Source organism: Saccopteryx bilineata, chromosome 4, assembly GCF_036850765.1.
Source record: "Saccopteryx bilineata isolate mSacBil1 chromosome 4, mSacBil1_pri_phased_curated, whole genome shotgun sequence".
Taxonomy (NCBI): Eukaryota; Metazoa; Chordata; class Mammalia; order Chiroptera; family Emballonuridae; genus Saccopteryx; species Saccopteryx bilineata.
The window spans coordinates 30,203,378-30,223,414 of NC_089493.1; the positions used below are offsets into that span (position 1 = coordinate 30,203,378).

Consider the following 20,037-nt stretch of genomic DNA (forward strand, 5'->3'; position numbering starts at 1 on the left):
CTGTATGTACTCATTACTCCACTCTTTGGAGTCTGAGAAGAAAAAGGTAATCTCTCCTCCTTCCAGATGACAGACTTTCAACTCCCCTGACAATGGACGATGTCCCTTCTGAGGCTTCTCCCAAGATAAACATCCTTACTGAATCATGCATGAATTATTAAATGCTAAGCCCTTTAAGTATACAACACAGTGCTACAGCATTTCAGCGAAGGGAGAAATCAAGGTGAGTTCCAGAAACCAGAGAGAGCTCAGTGAAGGAGGAGGGCCTTGAAGGATGGGCACGATACAGACAGATTTCAGGGGCTGGCACTGCGTCAGAGGAGACAGGGAGACAAGGTGATGGGAAGGGACATGATATGCAGGGAAGGGGACCAGAGAGATAAAGTTATAAGTGAGAAACTTAGTAGATGTCACAAAAATTTTTAATGGAATAGAACTAAAATTGAAAATGAACAAAGGCTCAAAGGAAGTCACAAGAGTAGGGAAGAGGAGAGAGCAAGGGCTCAGCGGATGAAGGCAGTGACAGTCCTGAAAAGGCCAAGGAACTCAGAGAAACAGGAAAGGAGAACGGTCACAAAAGCAAGAAGCAGAGTATGAGTCTGATGTGGCGAGGTACTGGGACCACTTTAGTTCCTCCACGGTGGCACCTGTTCCTAAGTGGTCCATTAGAAATAATCAGACAAGGCGGGCTGGAGACAGGCAGCAAGTGTAAAGGTGGTCCGAAAGGAGAATGCTACAGCCACCTAGATATAAAAGTCCAGGGCCCACTCAAAGATAGTAGTGATAAAACTAAGGAAAAGTTGAAAATGTGGGTCAGTTCAAAAGGAAAACAATGGCAAGGCTTGGCCCCAGACCAGACCAAAGGTAAAAGAAAGATAAGAATCAGAGCCCTGGTGGGTAGCTCAGTTGGTTAGAGCATCATCCTGACACACCAACATTGCAAGTCCAATCCCCGGTCAGGGCACATATAAGAATCAACCAATGAATGCATAAATAAGTGGAACAACAGATCCCTGTTTCTCTTTCTCTTTCTCTCTCTCATCAATAACTTTAGCTTGGCCTGTGGTGCACAGTGGATAGAGCATCAACCTGGAGTGGATAAGCGTCAACCTGGAATGCTGAGGTCACTGGTTCAAAACCCTGGGCTTGCCCAGTCAAGGCGCATACAACAAACAACAAGCAAGCAATGAACAACAAAAGTGAAGCAACTATGAGTTGGTACTTCTTACTCCTGCCCCCCCCCCGTAAAATCAATAAATAAAATCTTTAAAAAAACTTTTAATAACAAATTAAATAAATAACTTTAAAAAGAGAGAGAAAGAAGAATCAGAGATGATTTCTAAGAGGCGTCTAGAAAACTCAAGGAAGAGTGGCCCATGCTCAGGCAAGGAGCACTAGCACCAGGTGGTTTTTTGTTTAGGAAAGCTTCTAAGTTCACTCTCCGCTCTGCAAACACACATGGTAACGTGGCTTTGCTATTTTTCTCTGGTACCAGCACAGGCCACAGTTTCTGTGTCAGCAGACAGGAAGTATCTGTTTTGGAATCTGAAATCTGTAACATTACCACCAAAGTTAAAATTCTCCAAAAGAATTAAATATGCTTTGACAGAGCTAGGTGAAAGAGGCAAGTCACAGAAGACCATATTGCATGACCCCACTTACAGGAAACATCTAGAATAGGCAAATCTATAAAAATGAAAATAAAACTAATGGTGGCCTCAGACTGGGGGGTGGGGAGGTTAGGAGGGGGTAGCAAGAAATGGAAGTGACTGCGAATGGGATTGGAGTTTCTTCTGGGGGTGATAAAGGCATTCTGAAATTGTTTACGGAGACGGTTACACAATTCTACAAGTGTACTCAAAACTACTGACTTGAGCACTTCAAATGGGACAATTGTATAGTAAGTAAACTAAGTATAACACAATAAGTGTTACTAAAACAAAGCAAAAAAGTCTTAGGCATGCATAAATAGGTGCTGTGACTTCAGAAACTTAGAGAATCTCCCCAGTAAAAAATGACTATCAAATAGACTCCAGTTCAAACAAAAGCCACCAGGTGATCTGGAAAATATTAAAAGGTATTTTAGGCCCTGGCCGGTTGGCTCAGCGGTAGAGCGTCGGCCTAGCGTGCGGAGGACCCGGGTTCGATTCCCGGCCAGGGCACACAGGAGAAGCGCCCATTTGCTTCTCCACCCCTCCGCCGCGCTCTCCTCTCTGTCTCTCTCTTCCCCTCCCGCAGCCTAGGCTCCATTGGAGCAAAGATGGCCCAGGCGCTGGGGATGGCTCTGTGGCCTCTGCCTCAGGCGCTAGAGTGGCTCTGGTCGCAACATGGCGACGCCCAGGATGGGCAGAGCGTCGCCCCTGGTGGGCGAGCCGGGTGGATCCCGGTCGGGCGCATGCGGGAGTCTGTCTGACTGTCTCTCCCTGTTTCCAGCTTCAGAAAAATGAAAAAGAAAAAAAAAAAAAAAAGGTATTTTAGAAAGTCTAGGTAAGTTGTGTTCCTTCCAGAGTGAAACAAGCAAACAAGCATGGGAAAGACAGAGATTTAAACATAGACATTTCTTTAAAATGATTTCTTACAACTGATCTAGACATTCTAATATGTTCTTCAGAAGGAAAGACAGTGGCATGGGGTTTTCTTCCAACAGTTATGTCAAGTGATAGTTTATCAGATACCTACAGTTCGGTTTTTTAGAAGCTGAAATAAAATGATGGATAGTAAGTCAATTCAGTGAAAAGCAAAATATTGCATAACATAACAATTACCAAGCAGATGAGTAAATCTATTTTATAAATTTGAGGACCTCATGAAAACATTAACATAGAGAGATGTTCTCATTTGAAAGATACCAGAGAACAACTCAAATGCTTTCTGCCTCTACCATCATCTACTGACAGAGCTCCTGCCCCTCTGCCGCATCCCCTCATTAAAGCCACTACTGTCCTCTTCCCACTGGACACCTGGCACACTTATTGAGACAGAGTTCCCGACGACTGTCAGTTACTCATCAACATGGGTCAGGCCCTCACAGGCACGTAACTTCACTTTCTAAGTCATGTAACCAGCACGGGGTACATACAGCCAACACCCAGCTGGATCTTGTGGACCAGCAATTTTCAACACTTTCCATCTCACGGTACAGATTAATTACTAAAATTCTGCGGCACACCAAAAAATTATCTTTTTGGCTGAACTGACAAAAAAAGAGGTGGGGGGTGTATAATTTTGACTCACACCAAACAAGTTATTGTTGTGTTGGCTGTTGTCACGTTTTTTATTTCACAATCTAAGGTAAAAGTCATCTACCTAACTAAATAGCCAGGTGTTGTGTGTTTTAATACATCTAGTGGCACCCCACTCCGCTGCGGTACCCCAGTTGGGAATCGCTGTTGTAAATGGATGATGAAACTAGCAGGGCAGGGAGAAAGAGCAGCAGTATTTCTATTCAAACTGCCTCATGGATGAGAACGAGAGCCAGCACCACATCTCTTGAGTGCAGATGTTCCTAAAGCAACATCTCACTGTTGGGAAGACATCAATTATCAACAAATAACTGCATTTTAAGGATACAACTATTTATTACAACCTCTAAAGAGAGACATTTAATAAATTCCAAATACCACTGATTGAAATATAAAACTGATGCTTTCAACATTTTCACTTGTATCTTAAACAAATTTTAATTCAGTGGGTTCAAATATGTATTTAACATTGTTCATCTGCTTATAACAAAGTTTTAAGCAATCATAAAAAGTAGGAGGATACAAACAGTTGTTCTAAACCAAGACACATGGAGAGCCGTCTCCCCAGTAAATCCGATCTATGAGACTGTACTTGTTAACTGAGCTAATTCATGGGAAGCCTAAAATAATGAAGACTTTGAGAAAGGTAAGGACCTTTCTGTTTTCCCACTACAACATCCTCCCACCTAAATAAAATTACTTTCGCCTAAAACTATGTCTACTAAGGGGCAAGTCTGGAGTCACACATGTAGTGCTCCAATGGCTAGGCCCAAAATGAAGCCCATGACACTCTGGAAGGAACCAGAGTGCCAAGTTCTGCCAGAAGCTGCCCAGGAATCCCAGAATAGGTCAAAGAAAGCTTCCCGTCTAGTCAGAGAGAAAGTCAGCCTTTGGGGGGCAAATGCCAACTCTGTACAACACATTCTGGGCTGTGAGGTAAGTTGCTCAAGAGAGACCACAGAGTACAGAGGATGGTAAATCTACTTTCCAGAAATAATGTCAGCACTGTAGGACATAACTTTAGAAGCTTTAACTTTTTCTTTTTCTCATTGGATCTCAAGAATTCCGAGAAGGGCTCCCCATTTCACAAATGAGAAAACTGAAGACCTACCCAGCTGCCAACTTTACTTCTTCACTTGCCCATCCACTGGCATCTCAAACCCAACATGTACAAATCAGCTCTTCATTCCCCACCCAAACCTGCTCCTCCAGTCTTCCCCACTTCTATAAATGGCACCTCCATCACTCCAGTTGCTCAGGCCAAAAACCCTGATGTTATCCCCGACTCCACTCTTCTTCACTCCCTATCATCTCACCCTTCAGTGAGTCACACCAGTCCCACTTGGGTTACATCCAGAATCCGGCCACTTCCCATCACTCCCACTACTGCTATCATCACATCTCACCCAGATTATCACTAGAACCCCTTCATACCTCCATTTCTACCTTTGCCTCTTCTCACCCCCACTTTATTCTATTCTCTATACAACAAATCTTCCAATGTTCTTTAGTGACAATGAGACCAGATTTTCAACAGCCAACAATCCACATGACAGAAAACTTTTGTTTTACTTTGCATAACTTAATCTTATAGCACATAAGAAATACTCTGTAGAATTTCTAACAACAAATTAAAATGAAAATATCACTTTATAAAGCCACAGAAACTCACACTGGGTTATCCAAATATCACGTATTCAGCAGCATAGGCAATTGCCAGCTAACTTTCACAGTGCTGTTACTAAGTTCTTCAGTGGGACTTCTGTATTCAGTGACACAATGTCACCACATCTCAAGACTACCACACACAGAAATGACAAGAACTCTAAAAGATCCGGAACTAAGCACCAAAAAGAAGTGATAAGTACTTCTAAATCCCCCACACTGGCACTACACCAATCATCCGAAATAGGAATTAGGTTTCTAGGGTGTACAAGTAACAGTAGAAAGGTTAGATTCAGAACTAACTTATACCAAAAATACAAGGAAAGACTCTCAAAGTTAAGTTCAAATGCTGACTGTTTTCAGGTCAGAGTGAAACTAATGCTAAAATTATCCAGCATTATAAAATTTTCCCATTAAAATGTTTTACAGTTAAAAACAAAAACTCTACATTTCTATTTCTTTAGTTCTTTCAAAAACATTTCTACTATCTGCAGAAAGCCCCAAATCTCACTAAGTCACACTAATAAATTCACAGAATTTTAACAGCTGGCCTTCAAGGAAAGTGAATTCAAACGTCAACCTTCATTCTTTTACAAATGAAAGAGTACCTGGTATATAAGAAAGGCACATGGAAAATTTGTTACACGAATGAACAAATGAAAGAGGATCCAAAAAGGGTATATGGTTCTTTTACGATCTGACAACTAATGGAAAAACTCAGAATTAGCCAAAACTAGGTTTCTAGATTCTCTTGGCACAGGCGTGAAAGAAGAAACCAAGATTTAAACACCTTATTTGGCTCCTCAGGAAAACCTTAACCAAGATTCATTAAAGCCAGTTTCCTTTAGTTGTTACTGTACTTAGAAAAGCACTTGATAAAATAAATTTAGCCAAGGCATATCTCCTTGGAAACCAAAAGGCAGAACTGTCTAGTGTTTCTTCCTTCCTCTACACAAAGAATATTTAATATAGGATAATTTTCATAATAAACTACGATTGTTTCATATCATAAGCAACACAGGTGGCCTTCAACTAAAAGAAAATCTCCACCCAGACGACAGGATAGAACGCTGGAAAGGACAACAACCCCCAGAAGAGGATCTGCCTCACAAGAGCCAGAGCCACATGTCTGCCCTTCCTTCACCAGAAGCAGCCACCAGCCCCTGGCACATGGTGGGAGACAATAAGTACTTATGGGATAAATGAGTAAGTTACTGCTGAAGAACCTCCCGTGTAGACATATATTCATTTGGTCATCACCGAATCACTCTTTACTTCAGGCCTACTATATGTAAGCAGACTACAATATTCCTCCACAGAGAGTCTACTGAACCTCCCTTCACGTAATACCCCTGACCAAAAGGATCCCCACAGCTTTACTAAGAGAGTGAGAAAGTAGGTTTTAAGTATCCTAAATGACTTATCAAAGCAGCCACTCAATTTGGTACTCTGGCTCCAGTCTCTCTCCTTCAGTTCATCTATACAACCCAGGTTAGTTTTCTGTTGTCTTCACTTTGTACAAATTAAAACAGTGTGGTGGCTAAGTACTCTGTCTCTGTGTGCAGCCCGCTGCAATTCAATGAGCAGATATGAAAAATCAGAAACTACTGGATTGGAACGGGAAAGGCAACATAGTGTCAAGGAGAAAAGTCACAAGTGACAGTTCTTATTAATAACAGATCCCACGGCAAATCTTTTTTCTAGGGGGTAGGGGGGTTGTTTTTTATTTATTGAGGTAAAATTCACATAAACTAAACTGAGCACTTTACAGTATACAATTTAGTGACAGCACATTCACAATGTTTTATAACCATCATCTTTATCTCCTTCCAAAATGTTCCTGATCCCCTCTCCACACAAAAGGAAATGCATATCCATTAAGAAGTCAGTCCCTCTCCAGTCTCCCCACTCACAAGTCCCTGGCAACCACTAATGTGTTTTCTTCTTAGCTTTTCTTTTTAATTGAACTTATTGGAGTGACACAGGTTAATAAAATTCTATAGGGTTCAGGTGTACCATTCCAGAATACATCATCTGTACCCTGCACCGCACATATACTACCCCAATGAAAATCTTGAGATTACAACTAGAGGGGTTCATTAAAGACTTCCCTACAGCACTGGGATGCAATTGCTACAGATGGTTTTGGGTATTTATACCTCTGACATACACACCTAACCTTCAAGATCAATTCAAAGTCCACCACCTTTTTGAAGCTTTCCCAAACCATTGGATTAAACATCTGTGAAAACACTTTGTAAACTAGCAATTGCTAGCCCACAGCTCTTACTACACCAGTTGCTAATTGATAGCCTCATATAACTTCTGCCATTTAATCATATTACCTCCTTTTTTTAGGTGTGGCTAGTTCCCTCAAAAAAAGTGAAAAATTTCAATTGTTTTCTCTATTGTCAACTTCTCTATTACTCAACTCCTACAACAGCATAAATTAAAGTAAATGGCATTCACACTTCCTGATTTCAAAATATATATTACAAAGCTAATGTAATCAAAACTGGTGACACTGGCATGAAGACAAATAGAGCAGCAGAACAAAATAGAGGGCCTAGAAATGAAACATCACTCGTGGTCAACTGGTCATCAACAAGGGTGCCAAGACCACTCAGTGGAGAAAGGACAGTCTCTTCCACAGCTGGTACTGGGGAAGCTGGATATCCATACAAAAGAATGAAGTTTAAACTCTTATCTGATACCATATATAAGAGCTGAGGATAGCTCAGTTGATTTGAGCATTGGTCCCAGAGGGCGGTTGCCAGGTGGATCCCAGCTGGGGCACATGTGAAGTCTGTCTCTCCATCTCCACTCCTCTCTTTAAAAAAAAATGTATTAAAGACTTAACATAAGAACAAAAACTACAAAGCTCCTAGAAGAAAATGTAGGGGGAAAGCTTCAAGCACTTTACATAACATTCATTTCTTGAATGTGACACTGAAAGCATAGGCAACAAAACCAAAAATAAACAAGGGAGACCACATCAAACTTAGACACTTTGGTGCTCAAAAGAGTGATCACAATCAAAAGGGTGGAAAGGCAACTTACAGAATGGGGAAAATATATATTTTCAAGACAAAATATACAGAATATATAAAGAACTCATACAGCTCAGCAACAAAAAATCAAATAATCCAACTGAAAAATGGGCAGACTTGGATAGACATTTCTCCAGAGATGATATATAAATGACCAACAAGCGTACGAAAGGTGCTCAATATTACTTATCATCAGAGAAATACAATTCAAAACCACAATGAAATACCATCTCACACCCATTAGGATGGCTACTGTCAAAAAAACTAAGCAAGTGTTGGCAAGGATGAGGAGTAATTCTTATACATTGATGGTGGGAAAGCAAAATGATACGATCACTATGAAAAATAGTATGAAGGTCACTTAAAAATTAAAAATAGGGGCCCTGGCCCCCTGGCCAGTTGGTTCAGTGGTAGAGTGTCAGCCTGGCGTGCGGGAGTCCTGGGTTTGATTCCTGGCCAGGGCACACAGGAGAAGCGCCCATCTGCTTCTCCACCCCTCCCCCTCTCCTTCCTCTCTGTCTCTCTCTTCCCCTCCTGCAGCCAAGGCTCCATTGGAGCAAAGATGGCCCGGGCGCTGAGGATGGCTCTGTGGCCTCTGCCTCAGGCACTAGAGTGGCTCTGGTTGCAGCAGAGCAATGCCCCAGATGGGCAGAGCATCGCCCCTGGTGGGCATGCCGGGTGGAACCTGGTCGGGTGCATGCGGGAATCTGTCTGACTGCCTCCCCGTTTCCAACTTCAGAAAAATATAAAAAAAATTTAAAAAACAATTAAAAATAGGACTACCACATATTCTGGCAATTCCACTTCTGGGTATATACCCAAAAGAATTGAAAGTAAGGTCTCAAAGAGAAATCCATCTTCATAGCAGCACTATTTGCAATAGTCAAGAGGTGGAATCAACCTAAATGTCTGGGTAAACAAACTAAAAAACAAAAATGGAATATACATACAATGGAATATTATTTAGCCTTAAAAGGAAAGAAAATCCTGTCACATGCCAACATGTATAAACCTTGAGGAAATAATGCTAAGTGAAATACTCCACAAAAAAACAAATACTGCATGTTCCCACTTATGTGAAGTATCTAAAGAGTCTAATTCATAGAATTAAAGATCAGAATGTTAGTTGCCAGGGATGAGGGAAGAGGAAATTGGGAGCTGCTTAATGAGTATAGTTTCAGGGTTAAGAAAAAAAAATTTTTTTATAGAGAGACAGGAAGGGACAGAGAGTGAGAGTAAGAAGCATCAAATTGTAGTTGCTTCACTTTAGTTGTTCATTGATTGCTTTTCGTGTGTGCCTTGATGGGAGGGCTCAAGTAGGGCCAGTAACGCCCTTGCTCAAGCCAGCAACCTTAGGCTTCAAGACAGCAACCTTTAGTCTCAAGCCAGCAACCTTGGAATCACCCCGCAATCAAGCTGGCAGGCCTGAGCTCAAGCCTACAAGTCCACGCTGAAGCTGACGACCTTGGGGTTTCAAACCTGCAACGCTGCCCGGTAGACACTGTAACCACTGTGCCACCACCAGTCAGACACAAAAAAAAATTTTTTAAGATTAAAAATATGACTGTTAGAGGAACTGTAAGGATCTTATAATGTATCAAACTGGAATTCCTACCTAGGCAAATAATTGAGAATATGAATAAAAAAAAACAAATTATAGAAAAATAGTAAAACAGCCAAAGTAAACTACTGATCATAGTCAAGCCTTGATTATGGGAACATGATCGTTGAGCACATCGTCCATTGCTTTTTATTTCTCAACAGCTTTATTCTGAGAAGTTCAGAACTTATTCTAAAAGGAAGCAAGACACTGAACCACAAAAACCAGTCAATGACTGTACTTGTACCTTTGGTAAAAGGCGTTGTGGAAAAAGTGGACCAAGAAAAGATTAACCAAAATTCACTACTGGGTCTGTGAAATTCATTTAACCTGGACCTGCTCTGGGGGAGGAGACAGGAAAAAAGGAGTCCAGTGCCGACTCTGGCTGGATGTTCTGTCTGCTCAAGTTGCCTCTGAGTGACCTCTGTGTTTGTACAAATGTAACTCTCCCTCTCTAAGCCAACATTCTCCAACAAGCATGCATTCTCCTCCTGCCTCTCCTGAACTGAAAAAATGGAAATCTAACATTATGTAATTGCCCGTTTCCCACAGTTTAAAGTTAGGCATACTACAATCCTAATTAAAGGGAAAACTTAGTGCAACATGACAAGTAACAAATCAGAAATCTAAAGGCTGAACAGTCTCATCACAGACCTCCAGAGGCAAAGAGGAATGGCTTCCCTGAGTCCGTGGCACACCCACCAGGCACTGCTATTCACTAAGGTCCAACTAAGGAAACCCCTGACAGTCCACTGTGTCATTTTGGTGTCATCTCTCTAGATCTTCAAGAAAACACTCGTGTTCTATTTGCAGCTAGATTTACCTTACTCTCCCCAGGCCAAAATAAAAGGAGAAAGTAGATATGGACTGGCCTTTTTAGCCTCAAAGGACACACGAGATAGACTGGCTTACCCTTATGGACTGATCATACTTATGTCGGTCCATCCCTCACTCAAATCATCTGTGTTTAAGAATGCCAAACAGCCCTGGCCGGTTGGCTCAGTGGTAGAGCATCGACCTGGCGTACGGAAGTCCCCGGTTCGATTCCCGGCCAGGGCACACAGGAGAGGCGCCCATCTGCTTCTCCACCCCTCCCCCTCTCCTTCCTTTCTGTCTCTCTCTCCCCTCCCGCCAAAGCTCCATTGGAGCAAAGATGGCCCGGGCGCTGGGGATGGCTCCTTGGCCTCTGCCCCAGGTGCTAGAGTGGCTCTGGTCGCGACAGAGCGATGCCCGGGATGGGCAGAGCATCGCCCCCTGGTGGGCGTGCCAGGTGGATCCCCGTCGGGCGCATGCGGGAGTCTGTCTGACTGCCTCCCCGTTTCCAGCTTCAGAAAAATACAAAAAAAAGGGGGGGGGGGAAATGCCAAACAAAAGGGAGTCTTACCCATGTTTCTCTGACTCATTCTAGGGCTCATCAAGAGCCTATAAAATAATTAAATTAGCTTCATTAAAAAATAATTGACTTATATACAATAGACCCTTGAACAACACAGAGGTGAGAAGCCCTAACTACCACCTCCCCCCAAGTGCAGTCAAAAATCTCATTATAACTTTTGAGTCTCTGAAACCTTAAGTACTAGAAGTCCACTGTTGACTGGAAGCCTCCATGATAACATAAGCAGTCAATTAACACATATCATGTATATGTACTATATATTATATTCTAGTAAAGTAAGCTAGAGAAAAGGAAACATGATTAAGAAGATCTTAAGGAAGAGAAAATACATTCACAGAATTTACTGGGGGGGGGGGGAATCTCCATATATGAGTAGACCCATACAGTTCAAGCCTGGTTGTTCAAGGGTAAACTGTATAACCTTTGAGGAAAAAAACACACACACACACACACACAAAAAGTAATATTCCAATGAGGCCAATTTATTTCCCATACCCCAAAAATAATAGAAGTGCAGTGGATACAAGTTTAGATTTTCAAGCTCAAGTGATAGTGAAACACCCACATTTTAAAAAACACAGTACGTGGAACAAGACACAAGTTTTTGTGTGAGCATCTCCCGGAACAAGGAGAGCCCCTCATTTAAAGGGCAGCCATCCAACGAGCAGGAATGTTTCTTGTGGCCTGGCTCAGATTACCCCTCTGGAAGGTAGGGTAATGCTGTATAAATCAGTCACGTTCTCAACAGGAAGTTCCACAACATTTTCCTGTTTTCTGCGCCATTATCCTTCCACCTGACTGATCCTCCCTACCCCCACCCCCTGCCCTGGCGCTACCCCTACTTGTAGCTGAGAAAGAGGTCTAAAAGTTGCCAAGGCTCCAGAAATAAGGGAGACACAACCACTTCTTTTACGAATGAAAAATGGGTATAAGAAGAGAAGAAAATGGTAAACTAGAATAAATTAAGTTTGGCTTCTCTAAAGAACATACAAGTACATTGTGCTCTGAGTTAACAAAGATTCCTTTTAAAAAAAAAAAAAAAAAAAAACAAGCCTACAGGCTCTACCACTAAACACTTTAACTCATAATTTCTTTTTCCATAACTTTGTAACTTGAGTAACTCTAACTAAAGCTTAGTTACTGAATACAACATCAATGCTGTTTTCATAGGTTTCCAACCTTTGTGTAGATTTTGTTTCAAGTTTTGCTGCTTCTCATTTTAGATTTTTAATAAACACTGAACACTTAAATGTAAGGGGGGGAAAGTAGTAAACAAGTTTTAACATAATAGACTCTAAGGTGGGGGGGGAGAAACAGGAAACAGGAGTACAGCTAACTCTGCAAACCTGCCTTCCTATCACTGACTAGTTCTATAACCTTCAACAAATCATTTCATCTTTCTGGTCTTCAGTTTACCTCTCTGTAAAATGGGGAAGATGGGCCACATGAGTTTTGCTCAAAATCCCTTCTAGCTCCAACATTCTATGAATCTGTTCATCAGGAAAAAAATGCAATTGCAAATAAGATTTTATGGTTTACACAGTACTCTCACGCCATTTTTGCTGCAAAGCTATGAGGCAAGTATTATGTCTATCTCTGCAGAAAGTTTTCAGACTGTTCAGAAAAAGGTTCAAATATATATATATTTTGTATTTTTCTGAAGCTGGAAACGGAGAGGCAGTCAGACAGACTCCTGCATGCGCCCGACCGGGATCCACTTGGCACGCCTACCAGGGGGCGATGCTCTGCCCATCTGGGGCGTCACTCTGTTGCAACCAGAGCCACTCTAGCGCCTGAGGCACAGGCCATGGAGCCATCACCAGTGCCCGGGCCATCTTTGCTCCAATGGAGCCTTGGCTGCGGGAGGGGAAGAGAGAAATAGAGAGGAAGGAGAGGGGGAAGGGTGGAGAAGCAGATGGGCGTTTCTCCTGTGTGCCCTGGCCGGGAATCGAACCCGGGACTTCCGCACACCAGGCCGACATTCTACCACTGAGCCAATCAGCCAGGGCTTGGTTCAATTATATTTTAAGATTATCATAGCTGGCTGGGCCTGGCTAGATAGCTCAGTTGGTTACAGTATCATCCCAAAGCACAGAGGTTGTTGGTTTCATCCCCAGTCAGGGCATATACAGTCTCTCTCTCTCCCTTCCTGTCTCTCTAAATTCATTAAAATCAAAATATCTAAAAATTTTAATATATATATATATATATATTATCATAGCTGGAAAATTTAAGCCTAGGCCTTCTGAGAACAAATACTATAGTATTTCATTATTTCAAAATCACTTCTCAAAATATTTTTTCTTCTTTTTTATTTTTCTTCCTTTCCAAGTAAGAGGTGGGGAGATAGAGAGACAGACTCCCGCATGCACCTGAACCAGGATCCACCCAGCAACCCTCATCTGGGGCCAATGCTCTGCCTATCTGGAGCCATGCTCACAACAGAGCTATTTTTAGCACCTGAGGCAGAGGTTATAGGGAGCCATCCTCAGTGCCCCAGCCAATGTGCTCAAGCCATTCAAAAACTATAGCTATGGAAGAGGAAAAGAGAGAAAGAGAGACTGAAAAAAAGAGAGAGAGAGAGAGAGAGAAGGGGGACAGAGGGAAGAAGCAGATGGGCGATTCTCATGGGTGCCCTGACTGGGAATTGAACTCGGGACATCCACATGCTGGGCCGATGATCTACCACTGAGCCAACAGACCAGGGCCCAAAAAATTACTCTTTTTTTTTTTCTGAAGTTGGAAACGGGGAGGCAGTCAGACAGACTGCCGCATGTGCCCGACCGGAATCCACCTGGCATGCCCACCAGGGGGCGATGCTCTGCCCATCCGGGGCGTCGCTCTGCTGCAACCAGAGCCATTCTAGCACCTGAGGCAGAGGCCATGGAGCCATCCTCAGCGCCCAGGGCCAACTTTGCTCCAATGGAGCCTTGGCTGCAGGAGGGGAAGAGAGAGACAGAGAGGAAGGAGAGGAGGAGGGGTGGAGAAGCAGATAGGCGCTTCTCCTGTGTGCCCTGGCCGGGAATCGAACCCGGGACTCCTGCACGCGAGGCCGACGCTCTACCACTGAGCCAACCGGCCAGGGCCCCCAAAAAATTACTTTTAAAGTATTTAATTATTAAATTATTTCAAAAATTAATTTAAATAAGTTAAAATTCAAAACTAATTGCCTGCTATGCAAAACCTTCATGGGAGCATCAGAGTATCATTACACCAAACCGGGGAAAGTTACTACAAATGGTCCCACTGCACAAAAGTTCCTTGAGGCCAAGAACACAGTTTAACATACCACTGGAATCACAGAATCCAAGAAAAAGCATGCCTTCCATATAGAGAGGCACTCAGTAAACACTGTTCGACTAGCCACAAATCTCAAAAGTTTAAGAATATAGTTATATTACAGGGGGAGAGGTCTGAATTTGAGATATGAATTTCTGTGATTTGAATCAAAAGAAAGAAAAAAAGCATGCTGCTTCACCGAAGCTCTGACTCTACATTAATGGAGATGAGTCTATTTGTCTTCCCCGGAGAGAGTTCAATTTGGTCACTGAACCAGAAGGCCCAAATCTGAGATTCCACCAGAAAATCTTCGGACTATTCATACTTAAGAGAGGACCAACAGGAACATAAAACCAAATTATCATTAACCCACGATATACTTCCCCCTAAATGGGAAAGATTCAGGGAATCTGAACTCTTATATGTTTCCCCTCTTCTCATGTTCCTGATTCACAGCTCAAAGAGATACAGGACAGCCATTTTCTTAAAAAAAAATTCAAACTGCAAACTTGAAAATATACATATTTCGACTCACAGTCAACCAAGATCCCTCAAAGTCTACTGAATTGCTAATTTCAAGCAATCTTCAATCTATGACTTCAATGAAGTTACTAAAAGGTAGTTTTTTAAGAGTTGTTTTAAAATGGGGGGTAGGGGGACATATCAAAATTATACACCTAATTCATAGCAAAAGCAAATTATAAAAGCCAGAAAAGAACAGTGAAAGGATAGAGTTAAAAAAATCTCAATGGACAATTTCAGTATGGTGCTCTGGAATTATTACTAAGAGTTCTAGTCAACCCTGCCATTAAATTCTATGATGAAGTCACAGGAACACTGCCTGACGCTTCGGAGCTAAATTCATTGTATCAGAACTACAATTTTGAACTGGAGGAGCAGTACCAGGAACTGCAGAGAAGCTAACAGCAACACCTACTGACTGTCTTGAGCCACTTGCCAAACTTGTTCTCTCAGTCAACCAGAGAAATCTAATGATACAGTAAACTTCAAGAGTTCTTTACTTAAACATAATGAAATTTTAAAAATAGCCACATGAAACCATTCATTCCCCCCCCAAATCTCTTATTTTCTCCCTAACGATTTATGGGCAAATCAACCCCCAAGTTATTTTAAATGCAATGTTAATTGCTAATGCTTTAGTATAAATAATTTATTCCATGGGAAAAAAATGCTTTAATATTAATATTCTTGTTAATAACTGTATGTCATCTAATAGTCAGAGACATCAGTGACCATAAACTGCTTTATGTAAACCTTTTATTTGAAACTACTGCTGTTACCACTGTTCTCTACTATTTCCATAAGTTTTTTTTTCCATCCTTGTAAAAGTGGCTTAATTGCAGCTTTCAAAAAATGAAAAAGTAAAAAGTGAAAGTCATTAAATCAAGATTATATAAAGTAAAAAATACCGTTACTAAGCTACAGAGAATAGATTCCATAGGACTTAATTTTGTACTTTCCCAAAAGATTAGATCAGAGGATCTTTGCCCAGAACGAATATTCCATATGAGAAAACAAGAGAAAGTTGACACTTAACTCCCACAGAGTACCAGTATAAAAACAATGGCTTTAAGAGTCTGAGTCAGAGTTTCAACATGAAAGGTTTGCTTTATAGAGGAAACGCCAACCCCAGTTCATCCAGATAGACCTGGAACCTGATGAAAGTCGACACCTTTACTCTGAAATTTGCATCGCATCACTGGCTCCCAGTTTAGAAATATAATCGTTCAGCAGGTAGTAACAATTTCAGTGTCTGCTGCCTCCCGTCATGAAAAATAAAATCTATAAGGTAATGCCGTCTTGGAGTGATTTGTCCCCTTCAAAACGAATACCAAACGACTCAATTAAACGACATCTTCCCTGAAAGTGAGCCACTTCCCTTGTCTATATGTTTTCCAAACGGTGAACCTGATGAAATTTCAACCTGCCCAGCATGATTACTTGTCCTCCTAGAAATGTCGTGCAGCGATAGCGAGACTCGCAAATTTCTTTAAGGTCAGGAGAGAAGTTGGAAACGGAGCGAGGGAGGAAAAGTTCTTTTTGCAATACCCTCAAGCCTACCCAGCCCTCTTGTGGTGTTAGCCCTCAGCAGGTTAGGGCATCCCGAAATTTCACTTCCCCTTCCCCAGGCCCGGGGTAGAGAAATTAACCACCGAACTGCTTGTCTCCCTATCTCACGATTATACCTCTCGGCCTGTGCCCTCCCAGATCAGCCTGCAAAGCGCTCACCTAGGTGACTGAAATGAAAAGGTCGCCCGGTAGAGACGAGAGCAGCGGGGAGGGCACAGCCACCCCAACCGGGACGCGGGTCTCCCAGCCTCTCCCACAGGCGCCAGGCGGATAGTTGTGCAGATTCGGATTCCAAGGTGCGCGCGCGCGCGTCGGACGCGGTGCAGCCAGGACTCGCCCCCGCCGGGCTGCGCTATCAGCACGCCACCAAATAGGAAATAAAACTTTGACCAGCTTCCCGGTATCCTACTCCGGGCCCTGGACCCGAACCCTGGCCAGAAATGGAGTGGGGGGGGCTGTCAACAATGCTGCACCCCCGCTCCCCTGCCCGGACCCGGGTCGCGGGAGCCACTTACCGCTGGGCCCGGCCTCCCGGTGCCGCCGCGCGTCCCGGGCGGGTCCGCCGCGCGCTCTCCCTGGGGAGAAAAAGAAACCGTGTAGACCGTCGGCGCGCGCTCACTCACCGCCTCTTCTGCAGAGAACGGGAGGCGGCGAGGCCGGGCCGGGCCGGGGCGGGCGCCGAGCTGAGGGGGCCCCGAGGGAGGCGGGGGCGAATCAGCCCTCCACCCGAGCCAGGCGCTGAGGGGGACCCGGAATGTAGACTGGAGAGCAGCCGGCGGGGGACGCGTTCTTGGCTGAGTGGGGGGCAGAGGTGCCCCGTCCCCGGGCATCAACTATTGTCTGGGCGCTCGGATCCCCGCTCGCACAGCCTCCGAGGCTCAGCGTCCCCCATCCCGCCCGCCTGCGCTCAGGAGAAAGAGCTGAGGGGGCGGCCGGCGCGCGAAACGAGTGCGGGGTATCTGGGGCCCAGAGGTCCAAGGTGGGCGCCAGGGAAAGTAGAGGTGCGTGTCGGGTGGGGGAGGGGACAGGTAACTGCAGACGGGGACAGGAAGGCCCTGGAAGATCGGTAGGGGGAGGAAACCGGGAGGGAGCCACGAAGGCAGGAGGGGATGCAGTGGCCGGAGTAGGGGGCGGGGGTGGCCTCTGAAGCTCAGACCTGGCCCTCCCCAGGGACCCTTCTCCCGGGTGTTCAGCGCCGCACTGACTTTCGCTCACTCGTTCACCCACGCACTGAACTCGTTCACAAAGTTGCCAGCGGTGGCGGAGCAGCACTCGCCCTTCCCGTCCCCTCGCCTCTCTCCCCTCCCCAACCCCCCGCCCCATTCCGTCCCCTCCTTCACAAGCTCCCTCCCCGGTATCGGGTGAGATCACCGCTGAGCTTCTCAGCTCTAAGCTCAAATCTCGCGAGAGAAGCGGCAGTTCTACCCATCCGACAGGGGAAGTGGAAGGAATTGGAGGAAGGTGGGGGGCCGCGAACTCGTAGTTGCTATGACGACGGCAAAGCCCTGGATTCCTGTCTCCTGCAGAGAGCAGAGGCAGCTTACGTGGGTGCAGTTTTCAACCGGCCGTCTCCGTTGCCCGACGCCCTAATGTTGTGGGAAAGGCGAGGACTAGAAGCGGGAGGAGGATTTTTAAACCTACTCAGAGGAGACATCTGCAGAAGACCAGCATCATGATAGCTGGCCAAATCTGGCATATGAGGCTAATTGTTTTTTAAGAGGTTCTGGGACAGATTTCTGCGAAGAAAACCTGCGCATATCTGTGCTCTTAAATTTATACCATATATATATTGTTTTTCCACCACCTTATCTAATCTCATCCCTCAACCCACCCACTCCATACTCTCCTTCTCCCCTCCCAACCCAGCCACCCTCTCAGCAGGTTAGCCGCCGCCACCACTCTTGCCTGATTCATCTTTGTAGTCTAAGCCCTTCCACAGGCTTGGTACACAGTAGGTATTTACTTAATGTCTACCAGGGGGTGGGGGTGGGGATGAACACAACAGTCTGTACATGCCCTCAGTACTACTTTTCTTTCGCCCTACCCTGAAAAAATACTTAGGCTTAAAACATAAGTTTTTGCCCCACAGTTGTTTTTAACTACAAAACTAACCTCCCAATTCTGTTCACATAAAATGTATCTGTTTTTAATAGTTATACTCCCTCCTTTTTTCATAAAAACCCTAATCACCATGGGGGGGCATTTTATTTTATTTTTTCAAGATTTTCTTTCTTGGTTTTACAGAGAGAGGAGGCAGGTGGAGGAAGAAGTATCAACTCTTAGTTCCTTCACGTTAGTGCTTCACTGATAGCTTGTCCTAAGTGCTCTGACTGGGCAAGCCCAGGTTTTCCAATGGGCAATCTCAGCACTCCGGATTGCAGATTGAGGCGCTATCCATTGCAGCACCACAGGCCAGGGTGAGGGGTATTTTAATCATTAAGTTTCTTCAGATGCCTTCATACCTACTCCAAAATGCTATTAAAAATGAACATGAGGCCCTGGCCGGTTGGCTCAGTGGTAGAGCATCGGCCTGGCGTGCAGGAGTCCCAGGTTCGATTCCCAGCCAGGGCACACAGGAGAAGCACCCATCTGCTTCTCCACCCCTCCCCCTCTCCTTCCTCTTCCCCTTCCGCAGCCAAGGCTCCATTGGAGCAAAGTTGGCCTGGGCACTGAGGATTGCTCCATGGCCTCTGCCTCAGGCGCTAGAATGGCCCTGGTTGCAACAGAGCAACGCCCCTGAGGGGCAGAGCATCGCCCCCTGGTGGGCATGCGGGAGTCTGTCTGGCTGCCTCCCCGTTTCCAACCTCAGAAAAATAAAAAATTTTTTTTAAAAATGAAAATGAAATCTTTTCATCCCCAGTTTTCACTTTTAATTTTAGAAACTTTTCTTTGGGGATTTGTATACCCACTGCCTAAATAAAATAGATACTGTACACAGAAGTTAAGTTTAAACTTTAAATTTTTAAATGGATTAGTAAACATCAATTCCATGGTATATGAATTACATCTCAATTTTAAAAATAAATTCCAGGCCCTGGCCAGTTAGTTCGATTGGTGAAGAGCGTCATCTGGAAACAGCAAGGTTGCGAGTTCCATCACTGGTCAGGACGCACATGGGAAGCAACCAAAAAATGCACAACTGAGTGGAACAACCAATGCTTCCCTTCCCCCTCTCCTCTCTCTCTCTCTGTTGCTCTCTATCTCTCTAAAATACAATAAAAATTAAGCCCCGGCCAGTAGCTTGGTTGGATGGAGCGTCATCTTGGATCACAGGGGTTGCCGGGTTCAGTTCTTTGGTCAAGGCACGTGCCTGAGTGGCTCGATGTTCCTGTCTCTCTCTCTCTCCCTACCTCTCTCAAAAAGATAAATAAATAATAGATTCCATTTCTTTTTACATCAATATGGGGAAACCATTATTTAACTCAATCCCATAGAACTAGGAACTTTAAAATGTACATGAAGACTCTTTTAGGTTACATACAAGCTTAAATGCTATATGGGTGAAAGTTTTATATTAGAAACCTAGTGATACAGTAATTAAAAGCACTAGGAAATGAGAGTTTGAGTTTTATTCTGTGTCATTAGTATTTGAGTCTCCTTGAGAAGTTATTTAATCTTTCTGATTTTTTATCTGTAAAATGAGGGGTAGCCCAGATGTTAGAGATTTACAGGTTTAAAATTCTGTATCTCTTAGGCCTAGAAAAAGTTCCAGTA

General features: G+C 44.0%; 1 protein-coding gene and 1 non-coding gene across 11 annotated transcripts in view; both read right to left on the reverse strand.

The window, feature by feature from the left end:
- Positions 1–17,625, reverse strand: part of SIPA1L1 (signal induced proliferation associated 1 like 1) — a 381,790-nt gene extending 364,165 nt beyond the window's left edge. For 6 of the 10 annotated variants that reach the window (XM_066275018.1, XM_066275017.1, XM_066275009.1 and 3 more), the window contains exons 1-2: positions 17,529–17,625; positions 16,839–16,898 (exon numbers count right to left, since the gene is read on the reverse strand). The gene's annotated coding sequence lies outside the window, so the exon portion shown is untranslated. Of the gene's footprint in view, positions 1–16,482; positions 16,630–16,838; positions 17,413–17,479 lie in introns of those variants that run through there. The other 4 variants (XM_066275010.1, XM_066275011.1, XM_066275019.1 and 1 more) reach the window with 4 other exon arrangements.
- Positions 13,964–14,039, reverse strand: TRNAA-CGC (transfer RNA alanine (anticodon CGC)). The gene has a single exon. It is a non-coding gene; the product is annotated as a tRNA-Ala (tRNA).
- Positions 17,626–20,037: the final 2,412 nt, after the last annotated feature.